The sequence below is a fragment of the Geotrypetes seraphini genome, chromosome 5 (genome assembly GCF_902459505.1).
Source record: "Geotrypetes seraphini chromosome 5, aGeoSer1.1, whole genome shotgun sequence".
NCBI lineage: Eukaryota > Metazoa > Chordata > Amphibia > Gymnophiona > Dermophiidae > Geotrypetes > Geotrypetes seraphini.
In genome coordinates, this window is record NC_047088.1 from 60,465,220 (window position 1) to 60,487,896 (window position 22,677).

General features: G+C 40.1%; 1 protein-coding gene across 1 annotated transcript in view; it reads left to right on the forward strand.

Annotated features, from left to right (window-relative positions):
• Window positions 1-22,677, forward strand: part of PCDH11X (protocadherin 11 X-linked) — a 1,806,309-nt gene that overhangs the window by 1,547,760 nt on the left and 235,872 nt on the right. The window lies entirely within an intron of this gene.

The following is a 22,677-nucleotide window of genomic DNA, read 5'->3' on the forward strand; positions in this document are numbered from 1 at the left end:
TAAATACAGATGCAAAAAAATATGCTCAGTTTGTCAGCAATTGCTTTGTCCTCTTTTAGCGCTCCCTTTATTCCATGGTCATCCAACGGTCCCACCACTTCCTTCGCAGGTCGTTTCCCCTTAATATATCGAAAGAACGGCTTGAAGTTCTTCGCCTCCTTAGCTATTTTTTCCTTGTAGTCTCTTTTGGCCCCTTTTACAAACTTGCATATATATATATAAAAAACAAACTTGTACTGTGACTATGGCAAATTGTAATCTGTTAACTGTATATTATGTATGTTTAATGAGTATCCCATTCTGAGCTCCTTGAGGAGAATGGGATAGAAAATCAAGGGTTAGGAACAGGAAGTAAAGAAAAAATATCAACAAAAATCAGCATTACACTGCATTATGCATGATCAAATTTTTCCACTATAAACTGTTTTAATGTCCTCCCTTATCTAATAATAGTCTTTCTAACTGAGAGTCCCTTTTATCAAGCTACACTAGAGATTTGTAGCATGAGACAGCACAGTGAATGCTCCAACACTCCTAAAATTCCTATGAACATCATAGCACTTACCTTGCTGGCCTGCACTAAAAACCTCTCGTGCAGCTTGATAGAAGGGGAGGGGGAGGGGGAGGTTATCTGGCCTAAAGAAGACATAACTAGCATCAGGAACCAAAATAAAAAAAAATTGGAGGAAACTTTAGGAAAAAAAATTGATGTAATGTCAAAACTCTTTACACCATAAACAGCTGGAAAAACTTGAAGCTACCCTCCAAAAAACAGGAAATCTTTCTTTTTTAAAAAAGAGTTTTCAAAATAAGTATCTTGTTACTTTCTGCTAGAAAAAAACCCAGAACAGTAATCCATGATGATATATCATCCTGTGTAGTTTCCAGAAATTCAGTTAAATGTACAGACTCATTTAATTTAGATGTTAACACATCTGGAACCAAAATCATCTAGATTCTTTCTGGCCACATCTGTAGATACTAAGGGCTCCCTTTACTAAGCTGCGTTTGCGTTTTTAGTGCACGTAGCATTTTAGCACGTGCTAAACCCATGCTACACGGCTAGAACTAACGCCAGCTCAATGCTAGCATTAGCGTCTAGCGCACGGGGCAATTTAGCATGTGTTATTCCGCGCGTTAATGCCCTAACGCGGCTTAGTAAAAGGAGCCCTTAGAAATGGGTATTATATCAGCATTAACCCCTCCTTGTATCAATCTGTGCTGCCAAGCAGCACAAGCTAAATTCCAAGCCACCCATAGGAATAGAATGTGTGACTTGGCAGTACAGCATGATAAAAATGAGGGTAAATAAATATATTTCCTTATAAGGCAATTTTTCAACAGGATCTTAGCAAATAACAGCAGATATAAAGAGAAATTCAGGAATCTCAAATCGGCTCTTAGCTGATTTTCTAATATATAAACCTGCCTAAGGAGGATCAAACTATCTTTGATCCCTGAGGCTCCTGTTTGTGGCAACATCTCAGTGAGAGAGTCTATTTTCTCTAAATTTAGAGGTCCTTTTTATTAAAATGCGCTAACCGATTTAGCATGCACTAAATGCTAAGATGCCCATAAGAATATAATGGATGTCATAGCATTTAGTGTGCGCTAATCTTTAGCATATGCTAGACGCTAACACCTCCATAGAGCTGGTGTTAGTTTTTCCACGTAGCACGGGGGTTAGCGCATGCTAATCTGCAGCATGCGCTAAAAACACTACCGCGGCTTAGTAAAAGGAGCCCTTAATGAACATCTTATAGATATTTGATGCTATATGTCCCTTTGCAGACAATAGCGAAAATAAAGCAACCAAGAAAGAGACATCCTTAGTAAGAATGTGTAGGATATTTGATTTTTTTTGATCACTCTAAAGAGCTGAAGCCATTGGAAAAATGCCAAAGGCAGAATATACCTTATCCCAAGTTGGGCCCAATTGGACCAATAAATGAGAGAGTTGCCAATCTGAAACTGTGAATTATTCCAAAGAGAAATTTGCTTAGTATTGTGGATAGAGGTTTCCAGAAGTTTATCTAGATCCAATAAACATTGTACCGAAGTAGATATGACATGATTATTTCTCCTAAGGGAAGTGTCAGATGTTAACAGTGGTAAGAGAGAAGTAGAAGCTGCAAAGCTTGAAAGTTCTAAGTGCGACCAAAGTGGTGAATTTTATTTTAAATTGTGTTAATTTTCTGGTAACTGTTTTTGACCTGTCAGGAAAACAAACCTTTAGCTAACTTGTTTCTATTTAATAAGGTTATAATCCATATAGCTGCAAACGCTAAGAACGGTAACCAGGTTATAATTATTCATTGAAATTAAGAATTACTAATTTGATTGTTTTAAACATTTGTAGTGAAATTAATTCTTCACAATTTCAGAATATGTCTGATTATTGAGATTTAAGTTCTATTTCACCCGATCCCTTAATTTTATGGGTGAAGTTAATTTTTGTATTAACTTGAGGGCAAATTCTATAAGAAGCGCCCAAAAGTTAGACGCCTACTTGGGCACTGTTCAGAGCGATTCAAGTAAAACCGGGTGCTGTTTAGTGAATCGCGCTGAGCGGCACCTATTTGGGCACCTATTTTGGAGGCGCCCAAGAAATAGGCCAGCATTAGGCACAACTAAAAGTTAGGCGCCCGTGCAAGCACTTAAGCACGCTTAAGAGCAGTGATTCTGTAAGAAGGCGCCTAACATAGCCACGCCCACGCCTAACATGCATAGCGCCTATTTTTTTGAAAGCCGCCTAAATTTTTAGAGGCGCCTTGTTACAGAAGCGTGCTTTCTTGATAGGTGTCTATGTTTTAATCAGTGCTGATTAAAAAGCCTAATTGAGCTTGTTATTCAATTTAGATAGGCGCCTATTTAGGTAGGCGCCTCTGTAATAGGTGCCTAACTTTAGGCTCTAGTTACAGAATTTGAGCCTTGATGTTTTTCCTGAGAGAATTCCTATTGATAAGACCCTCAGTTACACAACTACAATATTAGACAGTAGGTAATTCTCTCAGGGGAGGCCTAAGTTACACTACCTAGTTTATCCTTTCCTTATTGGGAAGTTGTTCCATCGCTTTTGGCACCCTTTCTCACCATTCTCTCTATGTTGTCTAATTCTGCTATATTTTGGGGGGGATTTGATGATTAGAATTGCACACAATATTTTAGGTGTGGCTGCACTATGGAGTGATACAAGGGCCTTGTAATATTCTCATCTTTGTTTTCCATTCTTTTCCTAATTCCTAACATTCTATTTGAAATATTAGCTGCTTCTGCACACTGAGCTGAGGATTTCAATGTATCCTCAACGACGACTCCTAGATCCTTTTTCTGGTGCTGACTCCTTGTGTGGAACCCTATAGGCTCCTTTTACTAAGCTGCACTAGCAGTTTTAACATGCGCTACAATGCCTCGCGCGCTAGATGCTAATGCCTCCATAGAGCTGGCGTTAGTTTTTCCGCATAGTGTAGGGATTAGCGCACGTTAATCTTCAGCACACGCTAAAAGCACTACCGCAGCTTAGTAAAAGGAGCCCTATATCACATAGCTATAATTTTGGTTCCTCTTTCCCATATGCATCACTTTGCACTTACATTAAGGGGTAGAATTCAGCAAGAGGCATTATGATTTTAATGTATGTTAATGAAATTAACACATGCTATATGCCAAAGCCCCATTCTATACCTGTGGTCATCTAGCATTTAGTGCACTCTAATTCCATAAAGCCTCTTGATGAATACCCCCCCTAAATGTCATCTGCCATGTTGATGCCCAGTCTCCCAGGTTTGTAAGGTCCCCTGGCAATTTTTCAGAATCTTCTTGTGATTTAACAACTTTGTGCCTGCAGCAAATTTAATTATCTCACTAGTTATTACTAGCTCTAGATCATTGATAAATATAGTAAAAAGCAGCAGTTCCAAAATAGAACCCAGTGAAACCCACTATTTACCCTTTTCCACTGAGTATTGACCATTTATCTCTACTCTCTGTTTTCTATCTTTTAACTAGTTCTTAACCCATTATATTCCACAACCTTCTAATTTCCTCAAGTCATTCAGTAGATACTTTGTCAAATGCCATTTTAAATCTGGATTCATGATAATAAACTAGCTTACCTTTGTCTACAAATTTATTCAACCTTTTGAAGACATGCAGTAGATTGGTGAGATATGATTTCCCTTGACTAAATTCATGTTGGCTTTGTCTCATTAATCCATGCTTTTGTATACTGTATGCTCTGTCATTTGCTCTTTATAGTAGTCTGGTAATGACATTAGGTTCAACAGTCTATAGTTTCCCAAATTACCTCTGGAACCTTTTTTTTTTAAATTGGTATTACATTGATCACTTTCAAAACATCTGGTAACATGCTAGATTTTAAAGTTAACTTATATATTATTATCAATTGCTTTGCAAGTTCATTTTTCAATTCTATCAGTACTCTGAGATATATACCATCTGGTCCAGGTGATTTGCTACTCTTCAGTTTGTTATATTTCCCCATTACATCTACAAGGTTTACAAAGATTTTATTCAGTTTTCCAAATCATTATCATTGAATACCATTTCTGGCACTGGTATCTCCTGCATATCTTCCTCAGTGGCCTTGTCTTCACTGAGTGTCTCTTTTACACCTTGTTCATCTAGTAGTCCAACCAATTATTTTACTAATTTCTTGTTTCTAATATACCTTAAAAAATTTTCACTATGGGCTCCTTTTACTAAGGTTCGCTAGCATTTTTAGCGCACACAGGAAATTACCATGCGCTAGGCTTCTAGAACTAATGCCAGCTCAATGTTTTTTCCTTGCTCTCATTGGCTCTCCCTTGCTTCTCGTATTTCCTGTTTAGCTTTTAAGCTCTGTGTGCATTTCCCTCTGTTAGCTCCGCCCTCCTTCCAGCCAGCTTGGATTATTCTCCTGCATGTTTTTTGCTCTTCAGTCTTTATGGGTTCCTGACGAAAGGATATTCTATCACCGAAACCGGGCTTGGTTGAACCCTGCCTGAAGAACAATTTTTTTGAATCAGTCATTCGCTGGACTTCTCTTTATTGGGAGGATTTTGTCTATTCTTCAGTCCAAGCAAAGTCTGAGTTTATTTTCTTTTGGAGTTGGCTGGGGGGTTCTCAGAGTGGTATTTTTGCTTTAATTTTATCATGTGTGATTTAGTAATTACTCCCTGTACTATTTTTCACCAGTTTTGGTTGGGCACACGTGAGATATCCAATGATGGTGTGCAGGTAGGGGCTTGTTGCCTCTGCCTTGGTGTGTTAAGCACTGGAGGTTCTCCTCCCCTCGCTAATTCTTCACACTGAGGATATCCCATTTCATAATTATAATATTTTATTTATTTATATTTTATTTATTTATATTTTATTTATTCATTGAGGGTTTGTTACCCTGTTTCACACTTTAAAGTCAGAATACCACTCTTAGAACTCGTTGACTACACTACCTTTCAGTTTGTCTCTTGTGTAAGTTCCTCTGGCAGTTTTATTTTTAGAATTTTTTCTTGTCCTTGGTGTTAAGGTCTAGCATGCAGGACAATGTAGCGCATGCTATTCCACGTGTTAAAGCCCTAATGCGGCTTAGTAAAAGAAGCCCTATGTATTTATGCCTCCAATGCAATATTCTTTTCAAGGCATTGCTCTGCCTTTCTCAATTGGACCACAAATATGCATTCTTAAGTAAGGGATTTGGGGATTTAATCTTATAGTTCAATCTTAGTTTTGTTTTTGACCTTGTTGATCATAGCATATTATTTCAGTGCTTAGAATCCAAGGGAATCACTGGCCATGTTTTTCAGTGGCTTTGAGATTTATTGTGCTCATTTTCTTACCAGGTACTATTTGACAATACACTTTCTCAACCCTGGAGCAATCCTTGTGGAGTTCTACAAGGGTCATCTCTTTTCCTTTCTGCTTTTTAAAATTTATTTGTCCTATTTAGGTACTGGGTTATCAGATTTGGGGATAAAATTGTTTAACTATGCAGATAACATTACTATCTTCATTTCTATTGTATTGGCTCCCTCAAAACATTGCAAGGAAATCTGAAGTCTAATATTGGTTATTGAGGGGTGGGCAAGGGAGTTTAATTTGAAACTAAACTTGAATAAAACCAAATTATTATTTGTTACTCTAACTAAACTTACTGAGGATTGTTTCTCATACATGGGGTACAATACCCTTTTCTTTCTACTTTAAAAATACTAGGAGTCCTCTTGAATAGAAATCATACTATGTGAGCACAAGTTGATGCTGTAGTAAAAAAAAAATAAAAATGGATTTCTCTGTGTATGGAAATTATGTTCATTAAGGCCTATTTCATGACTATACTTTTCAATTATTGGTGCAGTCTTTAGTTTTATCAGTTTGGACTGTTGTAATATAGGGTTTCTTCTATCAAACTGCGCTAGCAGATTTTAGCGCAGAGAACCACGCTGAATGGCCTGCGCTGCTCTCAATGCTCATAAGAACCCTATGAGCGTCGGGAGCAGCGAGAGCCATCCAACACGACTCTCCATGCTACAAACTGCTAGAAGAGGCTCATAGTCTACTCTATGTCACTGGTCTACAAAATAATTTTGGGAAACTACAGTTAATTCATAACTCAGCAGTAAGATTTTTAATTTGAAAAAAAAAAAAAATGGATCCCATTACTTCTTATTTTCACAAACTACACTGGCTTCTGATAGAGGCCAGGTTAGTTTTCAAATTTGACTATTTTTGTTATAAGGTGCTTTAAGGTCTATTGCTTTGTTAACTGATTAATCAATTTGCTTTCATTATATTGAAGCATCCTTCACAATTTTCTGCAATTTTTATATTTTTTACTGTAAGGAGCTGTTCTAAATTGAAATATGTGGAAAATATGTTAGCTTTTCAGGCTGCTAGTTGGGAGAGAAAACTGACATTGGATTTTACTAAGGAGCATAAGAACATTTTACCGTGGGCCGGCAAGGTAAATGCTCCGACGCATATAGGAATTCAATGAGCATCAGAGCATTTACATCACTGGTCTGTGGTAAAATGCTCTTAAGCTTCTAGGTAAAAGGATCCCTAAGCCCTTATGAGTATCTGTATCTTATGATCATTATACGAAAATGTTAAAAACTTAGGTCCCCTTTTATAAAACTGTGTAGCCGAGTGCTGCATGAAAAATGCGCCAATTCCCATTCAATTCCTATGGGCATCGGAGCATTTAAAATGCCAGCCCACGCTGCCAGCTTTTATATAAGAGGGGATTACTTATTTAAGCAATTGGGGGGGAATAATTTGGATATAATGTATGTTTCAATTGTTATTTTGTAATTCTCTGTGAATGCACAGTTCTCTTTTTGTTAACCACATTAGAACTGCAAGGTTTTGCAGTATAGAAATGGAGTGTTATGTTATCAGAGCCTTGCATTTGACTTGCCATTCCTTATGCAGTTTCCGAGTATCTTCAGCTGGATCCTTCCATTTTTTGAAGGATTTTTTCAACTCTATAATAGACTAATTGACTCAATGTTTTGTTCATTTCATTCAGTTTAGAAAAAACCTGTTAAGAAAAGTCACAAAGCTATTGTACAGGTCCTTTTAGCAAATTTCAGTGCATTTTACCACCTTCTAAATATCTAATAATGAAATCTAAGTAGAATCTCTTTCATAAACTGGTACTTCTTTCAGGAAAATTACAGATTTCAAAGAAGCAGGAACCTGAGATATAATCTGTTGCTGAACAGGGCCACCCCTCATGGTGGAAAAATCATCTTGGGAAACCCCCAATAAGGAGAGGAAACAAAATGTTACTAGGTAAATTGTTTGCGTCTCCCCCAAACTCCTGAATAGAGAATAACATGGTGACAGAATTCATCACCGTTCCCGTCCCCGCAGATAACCACAGGAAACCATCCAATGTCATTTTGTAGTGTCTATCTCAACCGCAGTCCTTCTACACCAGCATTCTTCAGTGGAAGGCTTGAGGGTCAGTGGTTGTGCCCATTCATACTCTGATTCTTCCCTCTCTCCTTAAAGAATGAAATGGAGATGGTTTCCTGCGGTTATCCGAGGAGATGGGAATGGTGAAGAATTTTGTCACTGTGTCATTCTCTACTCCTGAGTAAATTCTACCAGGAGTAGGAGTAGGATTCTAGAGGAGTAGGATTATTTTTACTCAGAGACACAGGAGCAGAGGGAGTACTTACTGCTGGCTACTTCATTTTAGCCTTATGTTTCCCCCTCATAGGAAAAATCATAAACAGTACCTAGAAAATGAAGGAAACTCCCCAGTCAGGTCTTACTCTCCAGGCTCACCAAGGCTCCAAAGGGTCTCACAAGAGGTCCATTATGCCCCTTAGGGCATGCTTCTTTGACTCTACTCTGCGGCCATATTGCTGGGGCTTATTAGATGTTATTTCTAGTGCTAGTCTCCTCTTGATGACATCAGCAGACAGGCTCACTCTACTTCAGGCATTGCCCAAGCAAGTCTCCAGGCCCCTACAACTTTCACCAAGCTCCAGTAATCTCTCTCACCCCTACAATGTAATTTATTTTGCATACAACTGCTAGGGGGCACAGCCATAGGATGAGAAATGCATGGACAGGTTACATTCAAGCTTAGCACTAATACTGTAAGGTTATAGAATACTGTCAGTTACATGGTTAAATGGCAGCTTTTAGGCATGAACATTTTCATGAGGTTAGTGTAGCTTCTCTTTTCTCATTTATTAGGTTTTGATATGCCACTTTATTTGTGCTCAAGCTCAAAGCAGTTTGCAAAATAACATATTATAGAAAAGAAAGTCATAGTACAATAGGAAAGTATACAATCTATAAGGCATATACTCAAGCTTATAGTCTAGGGCCTAAAGCAGTGTCAGTGAACCACTAGTTTGCACAGGAAGACCACTAATAAATAGAGTGAGTTTTAGGTATCGGCTAGTTCAAAGGCCATTTTGAAACAATATGTCTTAAGGCTCAATTTGAACGGGTTATAATGTTAAGTATGTAACTGCAGACATACACTAGTATTATTATAATGATAATAATCATGCCATGATAGGATTTGTGCTTAGCATTCCCACTTTAGGTGCTTAACTTTAGGTGAGCTTTTGAGAATTACCTCTTATGTGTATGTGATAAACTTTACTAGATTGGTGTACAGTACTCAGCTGCAGAACAAAACAGAACAAGATCTGTGGTCTGAAATACTGTGCCTACTTCTCTCACTGTTGATTTAGCAAGACTGAATCAGCAGACTATTTTGTGATTTGACCTTTGCTTTTGTTTCCTTTAGAGTTTTCTGTAGGTCAGAGTTCTAAAACACTTGCAAATATTTTGGGCATCATTCCAGTCTGACCATTCATATGAATGTTAAGCTCTTCTTTGGCACTGTCATTGTGAAAAAGAATAAATTGGCTAAAATGTTAGCATAGCTTAGCATGAAAAACCATCTGGTGCAATAATCAGCCAGTGTTGTCACATCTTCATTTAAGTCTATTCCTGAGAGTGAAAAGATGAGTTTGAGTAGTACCAATAATTGTTACCAGTATAAGAAAATTTATGAGGTATATTTATTTGTATGTCATTTGCATATAAAAAAAATAAGATGTGTGATATTGGGCCAAACCAAAATTCCACCAAGTCTAGCATTCTGTCTCTGATTCACAAGTATGCAGCAGAATCCCAAGGACTAAATCTGTTCCTTATTGCTTATAGAAAGAGAAATGATGGGCTTTCCCAAGACTACATGGCTAATAATTATTATGGACTTCCTACAGTAACTTGTTTAACTTCAGTTAACAGTCCATAGCATGATTTTATTTATTTATTTTTAAATATTCTGCTTATTCCTAAGCAAATTACAGATCAAACAAACATATTAAGTAGCTCATACTTTTTAAAACAATTTAGGCAAATTTAAAGACTGTTAGCCAGTGGCGTACCTAGCATATGTTACACTCGGGGCCCATCACTTTTTGACCCCCCCCCCCCATCTATATCAAAAATATGATTTTTAGTAACAATCCACATATCGCACACGAGTGTACCTAGGAAAAGGCAGCATCTTAAACACTGCAGTGAGCACTAGAGCACCAACATATACATTGTAAAACTAAACAACCAGATCTCGCACAGTCAATTGATCCTGCAGTCAATGCCAACTGAAAACTATGTCCTTTTTATACACATAGAACAGAGATACACCCTCGCCCAGTATGGAATAATCACAAACTAAAAATAGAAATATGTAGACAAAAGTTAAACTGAACCGCCAAGAAACCAGACTCTGCATACAGTGCAACACCACAACACCACAAAAATAGTGACACATGTCCCTAATACAGTGCAAAATATAAAGACAGTAGATGCAAATTTGAAAAAACTGATGCATAACAATCACCACTTTACAAATTAACAAATAAAAACAAAACAAATAATGAGAAATAAGAAAATACCATTTTATTGGATTAATCCATTTTTCAATTTGCTTTCAGAGGCCAAATCTTTCTTCAGTACAGTATACTGCTGTTATGCTATCCTGTCCTGAGGAAAGGGGTTTAGTCAAAAAAATTGCCTTATTTCCATTTCTTATTTATAAACTTTTATCAATACAGTTACAATATTACTTGATTCTAAGTAAAGCAACAAAAAAATCTTTCTACCTTTTGTTGTTTCTGCTTTAATCATCTTCTCTTTGCTCTCTTCTTTCTATACAGCGCTTGTCCTCTCTCCCTTCCATGCAACATCTGCCCTCTCTTTGCCCCTTCCACCCAGCTTCTGCCCTCTCTCTCTACCCCTTTCATCTACTGTCCACCCTCTCTCTCTTCCATATGGCATCTTCCCTCTTTCTATATCCCTTCAATAAACTGTATATCCAGGGTCCCTTCTCTCCTTTGCACATGATTCATTTCAGCTTCACCCCTTTCCATTTTTCTGTCTCCACCCTCCCCTATGCTTTGGCATCTCTCTCTTTCTCTTCTCCTTTCCTTCCTTCCTTCCCACTCCACACCATGGTGTGGTATCTCTATCGTCTTCTCTTCCCTTCCCCCATGCCATGGCATCTCTTCCTCCCCTTCCATGGTCTGGTATCTCCTTTCCTTTTTTTCCTTTCCCTCCCTCCCATGTACTTGGCATCTCTTGTTCCTCTCCTTGTCTTCCTTCTCCCATCTTCCCTCTCTCTCCCCAATTGGGTGCAGCAGGAACAGCAACATTTCTCTCACCCCCTTCCCTGTGCAGCAGTTTCATTTCTCCCCCCTACCCTGTGCAGCAGCAGCATTTCTCTCCCCTTCCCTGTATAGCAGCATCATTTCTCCCCTTCCCCTGTGTAGCAGTGGCATTTCTCACCCCTTGCCTGTGCAGCATTTCTTCCTCCCCCCCCCTTCCCTGTTCAGCAGCATCTTTTTCCTGCCCAGCATGTCTGGCCAGTTCCCCTGCTCAAAGCTGTGGGCGACTACACCTCACATGATCCGCGGCTGCATTGGAAGCCTTCTCTCTGACATTGTGACATCAGAGGGAACGCTTCTGATGCAGCCGCGGATTGTGTGAGGAGCCGACGCCCGCGGCTTTGAGCAGAGGAGCCAGCCAGAAGTGAAACAACTGCTGGAGGGAGCACAAGCTGGGACGGACACCACTGTTTACAGCAGGGATGCCCACTCTTTTTGGGCTTGCAAGCTACTTTTAAAATGACCAAGTCAAAATGATCTACCAACAATAAAATTAAAAAAAACACAAAGCACACTGTATGCAGAGAAAATGTTAATAATCATTTATATTCGGGGTTTTTTCAAAGAGGTCAAGGCAGATGACCTATGCGATGTCACCTCAGTAACAACTATACAAAAATAGACAAATACCCCCACCCTTTTTACTAAACTGCGACACTGGTTTTTAGTGCAGGGAGCAGTGCTGAATGCCCCTCGCTGCTCTCGACGCTCATAGGCTCCCTGTGCTAAAAACCACTATTGCGGTTTAGTAAAAGGGGGCCATAGTGCAAAATATAGACAGCAGATATAAATTCTCAAAACGGACACATTTTGATCACTAAATTGAAAATAAAATCATTTTTCCTACCTTTTTGTCTGGTGATTTCATGAGTCTCTGGTCCTTCTTCTGTAAAGCCAATATTTCTTTCTTTCTGCCTTTCTTTCTCCTCCTGGTGCCCCCCTCTTTCTTTCTGCCTTTCTTTCTCTCTCTCCCTAGCCCCCCTCTTTATTTCTGCCTTTCTTTCTCTCTCCCCCTAGCCCCCAAAAAGCCACCATCCAATTTCTCCACTTCCCTGATTCTTTCCCTACCCCCACCCCCAGGCAAGCAGCCGATTTCTCCCTGCTCCTTCCCCGAGCCAGGCCTGGCGCATACAAGCGCCGGGCCTACAAGACTTCACCTCCGGCATCAGTTCTAATGGGGAGGAAGTTCCAGGCAGCCATAAAGTGATTGGCTGGCCCAGAACTTCCTCTCCGATGTTAGAATGGACGCCAGAGGTGAAGTCTTATGGGCCCTGCACTTTTTCCCCGGCCACCAGCCCGCCTCACCTTTTGCTTCCACCTACCACGCAGTTGCCGGCCGGGTTAACGAGTGACTCTGCGTGGGAGCCGGTGCCAGGATGCGGTGGTTAGACGGAGCAGCGGCAGAATAGGGAGGGTGGTCGGCTGTGCACCCCCTTGTGGCGTGTACCCGGGGCGGACCTCCCCCCTCTTGGTACGCCACTGCTGTTAGCTGTAGTTTATCTTACCTTAAGATACATTTCTCATTATACCCATCACAAACTGTTAACTGCTAAAAAATCTCAATTCAAACATTTAAAAAATCTCTAAAATATATTCTGGGGTAAATGGAGGACGATTTAAAACTGAGAGAGAGGCGAGAGAATAATGAAGGATAAAGCCTAACTATAAACAGAGAAGCAGAGGAAAAAGAAAACAAAAACCTGGAGAACAAAGAAAGATAAAGGAAGATTAGTGTCAGGCAAATATATAGGAATAAGAAGACAGGAGAAGAAATGAAAAGGAGACATTGATAAAATAATTTAAGAAACGACTGATAAAAGAAGGTGATAAAGAATCTGGTACCAACTGGGATAGAAAAAAATGGCAAGAAAACAATGGTAAAAGTTATTTTAAATTCTGGGGATTTTAATATGTCAGCTTTTGGAAATCTTTCGGCCTCTTTTACAAAGCCACGCTAGCGGCTGCGTTGTGTTAATGGCCCCGAAGCCCATAGAGATTTAAAGGGCTTCGGGGCTGTTGCCGTGCGGCAGCCGCTAGCGTGGCTTTGTAAAAGAGGCCATTTGTTATTTTTGAATTTTGCAGAGTATAGAAGCAAATGTATTTTTTTCTCCTCGAATTATTGCACTGCTTATAGAGACTGGCTTTCTTGGGGATATCCATTTTATTTTTTCTAATTTATACTCCTCTATTCTGTATTAGGCAAGGGTCTGATCTGTGTTCTGCATGTGTGATAGAGGTGAATGAATCCTTTGTTAAGTTCCATGCTGTTAAAGGTTGTACTCAAACAAGATCTATAAATTGACAACTATCTTATAAACCTGCCATGTTGGGACTCTGAGCTTGGGCCATCATTGGTTAGAATGTCTAAGACTTATAGGCATTTTAGAAAGCTTTAAAAAACTTAGAAACAGCTCAAGGAAAACAGAAACTGTAGAGCAAGCCTGGTCTCTATTCAAGGGCACAGTGCAAGAAGCACAACATATGTACATCCCCAGATTTAGAAAAGGGTGCAAAAAAAAACCGAACAAAAGACCCTGCATGGATAAACAATGAGGTGAAGAAAGCGATAGGAGACAAGAAAAAATCATTCCGGAAATGGAAAAAGGACCAAACTGGGGAAAACTGGAATAAACACAGGAAACGCCAAAGAGAATGTCATCAAGTGGTTAGGAGAGCGAAAAGAGAATACGAAGAGAGACTGGCCAGGGAGGCAAAAAACTTCAAATCATTCTTCAGATATGTTAAGGGGAAGAAACCAGCGAGGGAGGAAGTAGGACCGTTGGATGATGGAGACAAAAAGGGAGTGATAAAGGAGCAAAAAGAGGTAGCCGACAGGTTAAACAAATTCTTCTCATCAGTCTTCACAAGCGAGGACACATCCAGTGTACCGGAACCTGACGTGATCTTCCATGGTGACCAAGAAGAAAAACTGTCAGCAATAGAGGTGAGCCATGAGGAGGTCCTCCAACAGATAGATAGATTGAAAAGCGACAAATCCCCAGGCCCGGACGGAATCCACCCTAGGGTACTAAAAGAATTAAGAAATGAGATAGCGGGAATACTCCAACGAGTTTGCAACCTATCCTTGAAAACTGGAGAGATTCCGGAGGACTGGAAGATAGCAAATGTTACACCTATCTTTAAAAAGGGGTCAAGAGGAGACCCGGGAAACTATAGGCCGGTAAGTTTGACATCGGTTCCGGGCAAGATGGTGGAAGCACTGATAAAGGACAGCATCTGTGAGCACATCGAAAAAAATGGGCTGATGAAAGCGAGCCAACATGGCTTCTGCAAGGGAAGATCGTGCCAAACAAACTTACTGCACTTCTTTGAGGGGGTAAACAGCCAGTTGGACAAAGGGGAACCTGTAGACATCATTTACCTTGACTTCCAAAAGGCCTTTGACAAGGTACCCCATGAGCGGCTACTTAGGAAGCTGTGGAACCACGGGGTGGAAGGGGACGTACACAGATGGATCAAACACTGGTTGGCAGGCAGGAGACAGAGGGTTGGAGTGAAGGGTCACTACTCGGGCTGGAGGAAAGTCACGAGCGGAGTTCCGCAGGGGTCTGTACTTGGACCGCTGCTGTTCAATATATTTATAAATGACCTGGAAACGGGGACGAATTGTGAAGTTATAAAATTTGCGGACGACACTAAACTCTGTAGAAGGGTTAGAACTACGGAAGAGTGTGAGGACCTACAAAGGGACCTAAACAAACTGGAGGAGTGGGCGAATAAATGGCAGATGAAATTCAATGTAGGGAAATGCAAAGTCATGCATATAGGGAGAAAAAACCCGATGTTCAGCTACCAAATGGGGGGATTAGTATTAGAGGAAAGTAACCTTGAAAGAGATTTGGGTGTACTGGTGGATACAACAATGAAGTCAACGGCGCAATGCGCAGCAGCCGCGAAGAAGGCAAACAGAATGTTGGGTATTATTAAAAATGGTATTACGACCAGAACAAAAGAAGTCATCCTGCCGTTGTATCGGGCAATGGTGCGCCCGCACCTGGAGTACTGTGTTCAGTATTGGTCACCGTACCTTAAGAAGGATATGGCAATACTTGAGAGGGTCCAGAGGAGAGCGACACGAATGATTAAGGGCATGGAAAACCTTTCATACACTGAAAGATTGGAGAGGCTGGAGCTCTTCTCCCTGGAAAAGCAGAGACTCAGAGGAGACATGATAGAAACCTACAAGATCATGAAGGGCATAGAGAAAGTAGAGAGAGATAGATTCTTCAAATTTTCAAAACATAAAAGAACAAGAGGGCATTCGGAAAAATTGGAAGGGGATAGATTCAAAACAAATGCTAGGAAGTTTTTCTTTACTCAGCGGGTGGTGGATACCTGGAATGCGCTTCCAGAGGACGTAATAGGGCAGAGTACGGTACTGGGGTTTAAGAAAGGATTGGACAATTTCCTGTTGGAAAAGGGGATAGAGGGGTATAGATAGAGGATTACTGCACAGGTCCTGGACCTGTTGGGCCGCCGCGTGAGCGGACTGCTGGGCACGATGGACCTCGGGTCTGACCCGGCAGAGGCATTGCTTATGTTCTTATGTTTTATGTTCTTATATCTATTTTCTAAATATTTGTAGATTATTGAATGATATTGTAAATATAATTTAAATGTAATTCACTGAGAATTTTCAGGGTTTTTTTTTTTTTGGGTGTACACAGCATAGAACCGTATTTTTATGTTATGTTAATAATGGTGTAATTGGCATTAATTAGCATGTTCATGTTTGACTGCTTCTAATTGTTATTCTATAACCCATGTGTTCAAAATCCTTCATGTGCAATTGCAAGGGAAGCATAGACCTGGGAGGGACATGGCTTGGTCATGGGTGTGCCCAGCAGTTCCATCACTGGTTATAGAATATTTGCATTTTTGAGCCTAACTTCCTAAAGTTAGGCACAAATATGTACATCAAGCATTTGACAAAAGAAAAAAAAAAGTGTTCACACTTTAACCCCTCTTTTAAAAAAACTGTAGCACATTTTTGTTATCACCGGCTACGATGGTAACAGCTATGAGCGTCTGAACTGTTACTGCCATGGCAGGCGCTAAAAACCGCACTACGGTTTTGTAAAATGGGGGAGGGGGTAAGTTAGGCAAGTAAATGCAGACTCATACTAGTATTCTATAAAAGCTACTGTATGTGCAATTAGTCTTTTTGAAATACACTTACGCTGCAGTATCCCGGCTTCCGACTTTAGGTGACTTTTTGAAAATGACTTAATTTATGTACTGTATAAGGGGATACTGCCACATAGTATATTAATGAGTATGAGAAAAAAAATATACAATCTCCGTGTGCTTGATGGCCAAACGATGTCCCGCTTTTAAGGTCCTCTGTGCCTGAAATCATACTGTACCACATTATCCTTCAGACAGGAACTCAGAGCGTAAGTAATCTGGGGTCCTGTCTGAAACAATTTGTGCAGTGATAGCACATGCTGGTGCTGAAAATGCTTTAAACTACAAATTATATTTTGAATATTGCAATGCATATACATGATTATCATTGCTCTCGTTAGTCAAGGGAAGCAATGAGCAAAATTTAACCTATTTGGAGACGTGATAGCCTCAGGAGATATATTACATGTTATTCATTCCTAGTTCCCAGCAGGCATTTGTTAGCTTACCAAGCAAGAAGAGAATGATGTGGAGTTATGAAACTTACAAGATATTCCACACTTTTCTTGACACTTTTCGTTTCGTTTCATATCATTGAAATGAAAAATGTCAAGAAATGTCTGGAATAACTTGCAAGTTCCATGGCTCCACATCATTCCCTTCTTGGTTGGGCTAAGAACTTTTCAGTGGGCCCAAAAAAATTGTGCAGCCCAAAATGTTGCTGCTTCATTTCCAGGAATTTTTACTTTCTATGTTTATTTGCTCCATTATGAGAGCAATGGACTTAATAATGTACAGTCTTTGAAAAGAGCTGGCACTTCCAAAACAGCATGCACTATTTGTGAAAAGAGCACACTTTTTCCCAGGAGTATGTGTGCACTATCATGAATGAACACACTCTGGTCAGCAGTGAAACCGGAAGTTCAATATTGGCACCATATCTGTCGACTAGCATTACATTTGTTTTGGGGGGTATTTTTGCCAGCCAAGACATAACCCCTCTTTTATGAAACTGCAATAGCAGTTCTTAGCACGGGGAGCTGTGCTGAATGGCCCACGCTGCTCACGATGTTCATAGGAACTCAGTGAGCGTCGGGAGCAGCGCGGGCCATTCAGGGTGGCTCCCCATGCTAGAAACTGCTATCACAGTTTCGTAAAAGGAGGCCATAGTAGGCTAAGCTGCTATTCATCAACTGGTTGGCTAAGTACTAGCAGCCAAAGACCCTTTTAGGCGGGTCTGTCTAGCCGCTGAACTTAGCTGGAAGCCAATGAATATTGGTGGTGACTGGCTTTGTCCCACTGAATATCAGTGGATATCTGACTATGTGCTTCTCATGTTTCGTTGGCCTGGAGCCATTCTTGGCCAACCAAAATAGTGCTGAATGTGAGCTGGACACACTTCATGAATAGTGAACACATTTGTAAATTGTACACACATTTTTGGGGAAATATCACACTATGAGCAACATTAAAAAAAATTGGGAGCTTTTATTTCACTGCTGTCTCAGCTAATAATGACATTAAACAGCATGGGAAATTTAAAAAATGAGAATAAAAAAAAGGTAGTTCAATACAGATGGTGCTTTGATTGACCTATCAACTCTTGTAAGATGAAGGTTTTCATGGCAACCAGCTGATATGGAATTCTCTTTTCTGTTATAGCTGTATGGTCAATTTTAGGGTGGCATTAGAACTAATTAACAACAATGTTTGTGACTTTTTCAACAGTTGTATTATATTTTTGATAGAAAAGCAACTTGTTTTTCTCAGCTCAACTTTATTTCCTTCATGGAGGCCTCATTTTCTGAGCAGATGCACGATGCAGTAAGTAGAGGTCTAACTATCTGTCTATAAGCAAACCATTTTTTTTTTCTTTTGTCATATTTTGTTCTGTCCTTGTTGTTCCTGTGTTACCATACCTTTCCAGGGTGTAAAAAAAAAAAAGTGCCCTTGTATATAATAAAATGAAAACAGCAGATTGTTCAGGAGAGAAAAATACGATGTGTTGTTCAGGTAATTACCATAGTTTAAAACATCTCGTTACACTGCAGAATCAAGACAGCTTTAACTAAGGGTTCCTTTTACTAACCTGCGATAACGTTTTTAGCGCACGCAGGATTTTAATACGCGCTAAACCCACGCTACGTGGCTAGAAATAACAGTGTGCTATAACTCTACGGTCAATCAGATAACATATGCCTCAGTGCTTCCAGTTATTTCAGCTAGAAAGCACTGTTCCGTAGCTCTGAACTGTTAGAACCAGATCCTCAGAAACACCACCAGAGGCTCAAAACTTCATTGCCACGTGCTGCCTCATCACTGGATCAGTTTGCTTTCAAATATTTGTATATAATATTTTAAATATTTAAATAAGTGCTTTTGTCACACTACAAAGTGAAATAAAGACTTTTACTTAGCTTTTATATAAGAACATAAGAATTGCCGCTGCTGGGTCAGACCAGTGGTCCATCATGCCCAGCAGTCTGCTCATGTGGCGGCCCTCTGGTCAAAGACCAGCACCCTAACCGAGACTAGCCCTACCAGCGCACATTCTTGTTCAGCAGAACTTGTCTAACTTTGTCATGAATCCCTGGAGGGTGTTTTCCCCTATAACCGCCTCCGCAAGAGCGTTCCAGCTTTCTACCACTCTCTGGGTGAAGAACTTCCTTACGTTTGTACGGACTCTATCCCCTTTCAACTTTAGAGAGTGCCCTCTCATTTTCCCTACCTTGGAGAGGGTGAACAACCTATCCTTATCTACTAAATCTATCCCCTTCAGTACCTTGAATGTTTCGATCATGTCCCCTCTCAATCTTCTCTGTTCGAGGGAGAAGAGTCACAGTTTCTCTAATCTTTCACTGTACGGCAACCCCTCCAACCCCTTAACCATCTTAGTCGCTCTTCTCTGGACCCTTTCGAGTAGTACCGTGTCCTTCTTCATGTATGGCGACCAATGCTGGATGCAGTACTCCAGGTGAGGGCACACCATGGCCCGGTACAGTGGCATGATAACCGGCATGATATCAATGTGGTCCTGCCACTAGGGTGTCTCACTGACATGTTTCGCTAGATAGCCTTAAATATCCAAGGTTTGACATGCTCACCATCATGAATGAAAAGTGGACAGGAGAGTGGCGAGTAAAAATGGACTAGGTAAGCATATATGTTATATTTCAGTGTATATTGAAAAGTAAAATTAACATTAAGTTGGTTAACCTGAATAGAGTGTGGTAATATAAATAGAGTGCAATTTTAATCATTTCTTGAAGGGCTACACCTTGATAAAGCTATCTAGTGAAACATGTCGGTGGCAGGACCACATTGATATAAAAGCTAAGTAAAAGTCTTTATTTCACTTTGTAGTATGACAAAAGCACTTATTTAAAATATTATATACATGTAAAGCCCGAGGCAATGAAATTTTGAGCCTCTGGTGGTGTTTCTGAGGATCTGGTTCTAACGGTTTAGACCTACGGAGCAGTGCTTTCAAGCTGAGATAACTGGAAGCACGGAGGCACTGTACATTAAAACATCCAAGAGATAGTCCCTTCTCAGTAGATCTTACAATCTAATCAAACAGACAACTAGGACAAGTAGGAGGTTAAGAAGTTTCTCGGGCATGGTTACTTGATAGTGAGTGGGGTTAAGAGTTCAACACAAATTTCCTGAAAGCAAGGTAACATCCAGTTCCAATGGCAATATCTACTCCCTCAGAGAGCAATGTAAATATTGCGGAAGGAAATTAAACTTCATTTAATCCGTCAGTAAAAATTCATGCTTTTCAAGTAAATTTTACTTGTTTCCCTGTTTTCTATAATTTTGCCCTCCTCTTAAAAATGTTTTCTTTAATATGGGGATTAAGATAGAGAGACATATTAATGTTTAGTGCTTTTAAAAATTTTTCTTGGGATTTTTCCTTGTACTCTGTTTTCTTTAACAAGTGTAAGCTTGTAATATTTGAATAAATTGCAAAATTAAAAAAAAAGAGTTAAACGCAGCCTCTGAAAGGTGGGCTTTTAGTCTGGATTTGAATAATACCATGGACGGAGCTTGCCTTATTGATTCGGGCACAGGTGTGTGGTGCAGCAAGGGAGAAGGAACATAGTCTGGAATTGGCAGTAGAGAAGCATACAGATAAGAGAGACTTGCCTGATGAACATATTTCCCGGGGAAGAGTATAGGGAGAGATCAAAGAGGAGAGATATCGAGGAGCTGCAGAACGAATGCACTTGTAAATCAGGAGGAGGACTTTGAACTGTATGCAAAATGAATAGGGAGTCAATTAAGTGACTTGAGGAGAGGGGGTGATATGGGCATGGTGACTGGTGGAATATAAGTTCTGTGACAGATTTTTTGAACAGATTGAAGGGTGGAGAGATGGTTATGGGAAGACCTGTGAGAAGCATGTTGCAGCAATCCAGGCGAGATGTGATAAGAGTATAGATAAGGGTTTTGGATGTGTTCTCTGAGAGGAAACATCAAATTTTGGAGATGTGGTAGAGAAAGAAACAACTGGTTCTGGCAGTATGCTGGATTTGAGCAAATAAAGAGAGAGGAGTCAAAGATGGCAAGCTGGCAAGACAGAGAGAGTTACCTACTGAGAATGTTGGAGAAGAGAGAGGTAGGTTTAGGGAGAAGGATAGGTAGCTCAGTATTGGTCATGTTTAGTTTTAAATGGTGGCGGGACATCCAGTCAGTAATGTTGGACAGGCAGGCTGAGATTTGGGCCTGGATTCATGTAGAGATTTCTGGTGGAAAGAAGTGATATTAAAAACCATGGGAGGAGATCAGAAAACCAAGGAAATTTAGCATAGATGGAGAAAAGAAAAGGTTTCAGGACAGAGTCCTAGGGTAGTCTGACTGATAGTGGAATAGCAGTGGAGGAAGATCCACCACTGCATGCACTAATGGTTTAATGGTATAGATAAGAAAAGAACCAGGAAAAAACAGAGCTTTGCAATCCCAGTGAAGACAAAGTATCAAGGAAAATGTGATGGTCTACAATGTCAAGGCATCAGATCAAGAAGTATGAGGATCAAATAGAGGCTTTTGGATCTGGTCAGAAATAGAGACTTTAGTAAGGGCAGTTTTTATAGAGTGCAGGGGGTGAAAGCCTGATTGGAGTAGGTTGAGAATAGCTAGGGATAAGAGAAAGTCAAGGCAACGGTGATGAGCAATCAGTGGAAGGGCAGAAGAATTGGGGTGGCAAGAGGAGCAGAGAGCAGGGCAAGTCAGGGGCGGCAAGAGGAGCAGAGAGAAGGGCAAGTCGGGCAGCAAGAGGAACAGAGAGCAGGGCGACGGGAGGAGAGTCAGGGCATAAGATTCCTTTCTAAAAATATGATTAGCTTTAGGTGAAGCACCATAACATATCGTGAAAATATAATGAAGTATAGTAAGCCTGAAAGGCACAAGCATGATTCATTTGTGTCTGACCTATGAATTAGGGCAAGAGCAGGAGAATGGAGTTGGAAAAGCCGAGAGCGACTGGTCCCCAGCAGTCACTTCTTGTTAATCGGCCAGCCCAGTCGGTGTTCAAGATTTTAGTTTAGTGAATTGTGTCCCTGCCTACTTTCCATGCCATTTCCCTCATTTGCATGCACAGATCGGAATCAGATCGGTACACAGGTTAGTGAATCGGGTCGGAGGGAAATCGGGTCGCAAAGGTGTTGCAAACTGATCAGTACACGATCGGTTTGCTTTGTGAATCTAGCCCTTAGTGACATGGTCATACAGATTTTTATTTAAATGGACTGTACACCTGGAAATATATAAAGTGAAAATCTGACATTTATGCTATTTGCTAGTCACAACTGACACAAATTAAACTGAAGCAACTTGCAATACACCTCTAGCAAATTAAACACAATTAACCAGTGTGAACACACTAGAGAGGCGGTATTAATCCATTGCAAGAGATGAATGTATTATAGGTTTAAATCGCATAGCACATGATATAAATCCTAGAACTACATTCCTTTATGCAATATTCTAAGAAACTATCAAGAGCTTTAGCAATCACCTTAGCAAGAACCTCACAGCAGCATTTAAAAGAAAATCCAATATTTCTTTTGTAAAAACAAAAAGTTAATTAAGCACTTATTTATTGTAATTAATTCTCTCCCACTCACAGCTGGTGTTCCCGCATTCTTCTCACTTTTTTTTCCCTTCCAAAGGTTGCAGGCTTTTCATCTGAATAACAGTGAATATGAATAATATTTAGACAAAGCCCTTCAAGGGATCTCATCCATTATAAAGCTCTCATTCATTGTAATGTTTTATGCACCATCTTATTCTTAAAGAGTTAGAATCAAATGCAGTGGTA